The following is a 6,012-nucleotide window of genomic DNA, read 5'->3' on the forward strand; positions in this document are numbered from 1 at the left end:
CGGCGTCCCCCCCAAGCGGAGCGCGCGGAGTCCCTCGGAAGGGAAAGCGAGCGAGGCGCCCGAAGGATGAGCGCGGCGGCAAGTGAGGTGGGGGCTTCACCGAGGGGCGGCGGGCCACTCTGTGCGCCCCTGTCGCGCGTCGCCCGGCGCTGGCTGTGGCGAGGCACCGCCGCCGCCGCGCCGCGAGAGAGCCCAGACGGGCTTCGCGAAGGGCATGGCTTGGCAAGGCAGGCGAGGCAAAGTCCCGCGAAGTTTGGACAGCTCCGCAGCCTTCGAGGCGCCGCGCCGCTCCCTGCTTCTGTGGCGCGCGGCTCGCGAGGCTGAGAGACACGGCGGCGCGTCTCCTCGGAGTGAGGGCAGAGGCGGCGGGGAAGGGACACGCCTCCTCCCTCCCTCCCTCCCGCCTCCCCTCCCGGGCGGAGAGCGAGCCGAGCTGCCTCTCTTTCCCGCTCGGCGTCGCGCGGAGAGGAAGACGGAGGCACCTGAGCAGAAGCTGCTCTTTTACTTTCCTCGAGGAATCAAGGACCTGGAGCGCGAGGGGGGGGGGGGCAGGTTTCACCGCCCGCCTTAACCGTGTTCTAGATATTTATTCCATACAATATTTACATTCGCATTCCCCCTGTCTGCTATTCCCAGATGGCTTTTATAGGAACTGCAACTTAAAAAACCAAAACAAGTGGTCCTCGAGTTCGCAGTTTCCCTTACCTGTCCCCCTTCCTTTCCCCTTTTGAGTCACGTCTGAAGGCAGTCACTCTTTGTTCACGTCTGAAGGCAGTCACTCACCTGTTGTCGGCTGCTGTCTGTGGGCGCCCTTTGGGGCGACAGAGCTTTCCATAAACATTTATTTCAAGTTATTTTTCGGCAGCCACCTCCCCAATTGTCTCCCTAAAGTGGCTTTACTATAATGGACTAAAAAGTTTCTCTTTTTTCCAGGCCGAGTGTGTTACAAAGGGCAAAGCAGGGCTGAGTGCCTGTAAGAATGGAGGGAACACTTAAGCTGGCATAGCAGCAGGGTTGTTGCTGTTTTTTTAGCATAATATGCCCACTATAAGTGGTGATTACAGGGCTGAATACAATTTCCTCCTTTTCCTGTCCATGATCATGGGACCGAGTGGAGAAGTGGAATAGTCAAGAGAAGGCAGCAAATGATTCTTGCAAAAAAATGAAGCAGTCAGGTCCTTCCCACGGCTCCTGGCTGGAAAGGGAGGGGGGGAAAGCATCTTAAACAAAACCGTTATTTTCTCCTAGAGTGAGAGGATGTCAATGGGGAAGGGTGAAAAGCACACATTCATCTATCAAGGGCATGCTTGAAAAGTCCTGAAGCAGAAACATTTGATCACTACCTTTCCTGCTGCTTGTTTAAAGCACCTGGAAATCAAATGGGTTTGGATACACACACAGTTTTTCCATATTTGTATTAGATCTACAGTGCATACAACTAAGTGAAAACAGAGACTCTCTGCCCTTTCTCTCTGCTGCATGTAATCCCTTTGGTGTTTTATTATTTTCTAAGAGTCCCCCCCCCCCCCGTTTTAGGGCAACCCATATCTACTCAGAAGTAAGCCCTATTGAATTCAATGGGGCTTACTCCCAGGGGGGTTAGGATTGCAGCCTTAGATGACAGTATCTCCAGTATCTTTTAAAAGTGCACGCAGTGGAGAAAGAATGGAGTTCAAAAGGCTTCTTTCTATCTCTGATTTATATTTATAGCCCTTGCAGCATCATATCTCTCTGCTTTTTTGTCCTTGCTTTTTCTCGGCACCTACAGTGTTATTTCTTGCTTGTCTTGTCTTCACAGCCCTTTTATAGCATTGCTTGTTGTAAATTATAACAGTACTTCTTTTGATGAAATTGGGGTTCCCTGTTGGGTAGGAAAAAAATCATCTTCTACTGAATATGAGCTGCTGTTTGAGGACCAGTATGGTAATAGGACAGCGATAGCATATTGGATAGGAGACCTGCGCTTAGATTTGACAGTCACTTAACTTTCAGCCTGACATGCCTGACAGAGTTGTTGCAGGAGCAAAAGAAGGGACCCTGGGCAGCTTGGAGGAAGGATTGGATAAAGACGGAATAAACTCTTCCCTGGTGTGATAACTGCCTCTTTAACAAGAAGGATGCCTCCTACAAACCGATGCCAGGCTTTTGTGGATGATTTCCTTGTAAGCTTTGCACCAACAGAAAACGAGGGGGAGAAATCTATGAACTGATTTATATGATTTCTAAGTAGCTGTTTCTATATACATGATGTGATCGTTGTGCCTCTGTTCTCTTTTGAGAAGCACATCATGCATGTGTAGGAGGAACAAATGAGGGGTGCAATGTTTTTATTTATTCATTTATGTATTTATTATTTGTTTATTAAGAAACATAACTGAAGAGTCAGCTGTCTGAGGAAAGAATAGGGTGCTAGTACCTGCCCTGTCCCTCCTGGCCTGGACATTGTCTCCTGCTCTGTTTCTGGATCTCATCTTGGGGGGAGGGTAGTGATGGGAGAGAGCTTCCGGGGCAGGGGCTGCTCTATATCAAGGGTGAGACAGCAAGAATCTAGATGACAGCATTCTAAGAACAGTTAACTTGAGCAAATTGTGCTTCAGCTTGCTTTATCTTTCCTCCTTCCATTCCATTTTCCTTGTGTGTCTTTGGTTTTCTTTAGATTTTTATCCTGAACGCAGGGACTGTCTTAGCAATGATTTTTTCTCAATGTGAGAGCCTTTTGTGAGAGTTGTATACATGCCATAAATAGATAATAAATTTGTATCCCGCCTTTCCACTCCATGACACTTACAGTAACTAATAGCAATAATACAAATACAATTGAAAATGTATTGAAATACAGTAAAGCAGCATTGCAATGCAAAGTAATGCAGGGAGAGAGAACCAAAGGTAAAACATCAATAAACACAATCAAAACCAGTTAAAAAAGCAATGGAAGATATTTGGAAGTCAAGCTTACAGGCTAAAGACCTGTCCAAATAAAAGCTGTATTTGTCTGTTGGCGAAAGGTTACCAGAGATGGGGCTGGCCAGGCCTCCCTTGGCAAGAGTACCTGAGAGAAGGCACCAGGGCCTTCAGAATCAAAGCAGTTGAAGAAGAAAGCATCCTACTGAGACTGACTCAGAGTGAGATTCAAAGTTCTAATCAGGGATGGGTAACCTGCAGCCCTGCACTTGTTGCTGCACTCCAACTCCCATCATCCCTAGCTGGAGCCAGTGGGAGATGGGAGTCTAACACCTAGAAGACCACAGCTCCATCCCTCTACTCAACAAGAGAGTACATGGAATTACAAGTTCAAAAGGAACAAAAAATTAGCTTGGTCTGGAAAAAGGCATTCATATCTATCAAAGCAATGAAGGCATGATTCCTGCTCCAGGTGGGTACACTTAGCCTGTTAATGCCTCTGGTCAAACAGTTTTCTCAAGTTTTTGTATTGTTTCAGAATCCTGTTGTGGACTTATTCTGGGTCAGATCTTTGGTCCATGTAGTTCACCACTGGCTACAATGACTGGTTGCTTTCCAGAGGCCTTTCTCAACCTGTGGGTCCCCAGATGTTGTTGAACTACAACTCCCATCACCTCTAGCTAGCAAGGCCAGAGCTCAGGGATGATGGGAGTTGTCGTCCAACAACATCTGGGGACCCACAGGTTGAGAACCACTGTGTGAGTTTCCAAGGTTTCAGGCAGGAGTCTGTCTGTCTCAGCCTTACCTGGAGAAACTGGGGGTTGATCCTGGGACCGCAGCTCATCCCCAAAAGAGAATCTAGACTTGCTTTGCCAAAGGAGATAGTGGAAGGACAACAACAAACAAAAAGTTTCTATCATAGACAACTCACTGAAACAACTTTATTCATTCATATCCCACCTTTCTCAGTAGAACTCAGGGCAGTATGCATAGTGTTCCTGGAAAACACCCCATCCTGGAAGTAAGAAGACCCTGACTCAGCTTCCAGGGCTGGACCACGGGGTTTTCTTGACTGAGGAAAATGGGAATGTGATGCCCCCTTTCCAGTCCACATGCAGAAGTTGGTTTGACTGGTAGCAGAAGCTCATGTTGACACTGTGATGAAACACCACCCATCACCATCAAGTTGCAGGCTAATTTAGGGGGCACAGAGCAGGCTGCATGGCACACATGTTTCTGTCTTCCAGCAGAGGGGGATGGCTGCTACGCCCAATCCTCAGCATCTGTTGCCAGAGGTAGCCACTTGACCCTGACTAATGACAGAGCCAGTCCTGTTAGCTTCATCAGGCTTGCTGCAGCTTGTGTCTTCACACCACAGACCTGATCTCTTAAAAACAGGTCTGTCTCCTGCTTTGGTGAAGTAAGGCACTAGGTGGAGTCCAAATGATGCCTTTGCACTTGTAGAAGGGCATCCACTTATGGAAGAGGAGGGTGGGTTGGGTTTTTTTGCCAATCTACCCGCCCCACTACAGTCCACAGTGATATCTTCCACGCCCTGTTTGGGAGCATCACCCAACTCTGCTGCAAGGGGAGAAAACTCAGGTTTGAGGGGGAAATGTGGCCCTCCATGGTTTTCTTTCTGGTCCTTGGGACCCTCTCCAAGTCATGTTCTTCACCAGCCCTGCTTTGCATTCTCTTTGAGTGTTTTTCCTGGGCTAGATTGTGCCCTTGAATGATGATATTGCTTCATACTTGTCTGGATGGAGGATAGAAATGGTGTGGGGGTGCAGAAAGTAGCCTACTGCTAGCTGACCACCACTGACATGAGGCTCCAGAAGGTGGTCCAGAAGGGAAGGTGGCCCTCAGGCTGTAAATGGTTCCCATCCCTTACACTTGTGGTTGCCACTGCTGGATCAAAAGCCATTCTTTGAGCCTAAGGACTCCAGTTGGAGCCCACACATGATCTGTTTATTCACAATGCACAATATGCCCCTCCCTGCTCCAAGAGTAGCCCATCTAATCCAGACCACAGCAAACACGGTGCAGTGTGCCAGATGATGTGAAGCCTTCTGGCAAAACTTGAGTACTCTCTTTCATGCCTCATTACGTTATGTCCACTAGAGGTCACAGTTAGAGCCATTTTCATCTGTTAATTTAAGAGTGGTGTGTGGTTTGCATGTGTACTTTTGTGTGTGTGTGTGTGTGTGTGTGTGTGTGTGTGCCGATGGGACGGGGAACCCTGTGCTCAAGGTTTCCAATTTTATTTTATTTCCTGATCCAGATTCTGAGCAGATAGCAAGTCTTGCCCGCTGCATTCAGGAGATTGAAAAGCACATTTTAATGTTGTTGGTAGTTTAGCTCTGTGCATTATGGGGTGTTGATGCTTTCTTTCATTCAAGGTTACGGCCGGCACAAGACATTTTGCTGCATTAATGCCTCAGGGTTCTGTAATCAGGCTGAAGAATGACAGATGGACAGTCACTGTGGAGTCGAACGAGCGTAACAGTATTTTTTTCCCCATCTCGTAAGATTCAAAACTGTTAAAACAGCCAGTTAATGAACAATTTCAAAAATTGGCAAACGATTAAAACACCCCCTAATGACCCAATTCAGATTTTTAAAAAATATTTTTTATTTGATTTTACTTATACAAAGTTATAACAATACAACCATACAAATCAATAGCTAAGAGATTCCTCTGGACTGCCCACCTCCCCCGCCCCCCTGTATGGGTCCCATTATCAAACTTTTTCTGCTGCATCTTTTTCAATAATCCATGTTTTACATAACTCAATTGTCTCCATAGTTCTTGCTATGTTACAAGTGTTATTGCAATCCTGCTAGTGTTTTCATTTGCTTACAATGGTCTCCAAGATAAATTATAAATTTTCCAAATTCTTTGTTGAATTTTTGGTCTTCTTGGTTCCTGGGCTTTCCAGTCAGTTTTGCCGTTTCAGCATAATCCAACAGTTTAACTTGCCATTCCTCTCTGGTAGGGGCTTTGTCTTCTTTCCATCTCTGGACTAATAGCATCCTTGTGGTTGTTGTTGCATACATAAAAAGTCCTTTCTGCTCTGTTGGAATATCTGCACCTACAATTCCTAGTAAAAA

Source organism: Podarcis erhardii (genome assembly GCF_964252035.2).
Source record: "Podarcis erhardii genome assembly, chromosome: 3".
Lineage (NCBI taxonomy): Eukaryota > Metazoa > Chordata > Lepidosauria > Squamata > Lacertidae > Podarcis > Podarcis erhardii.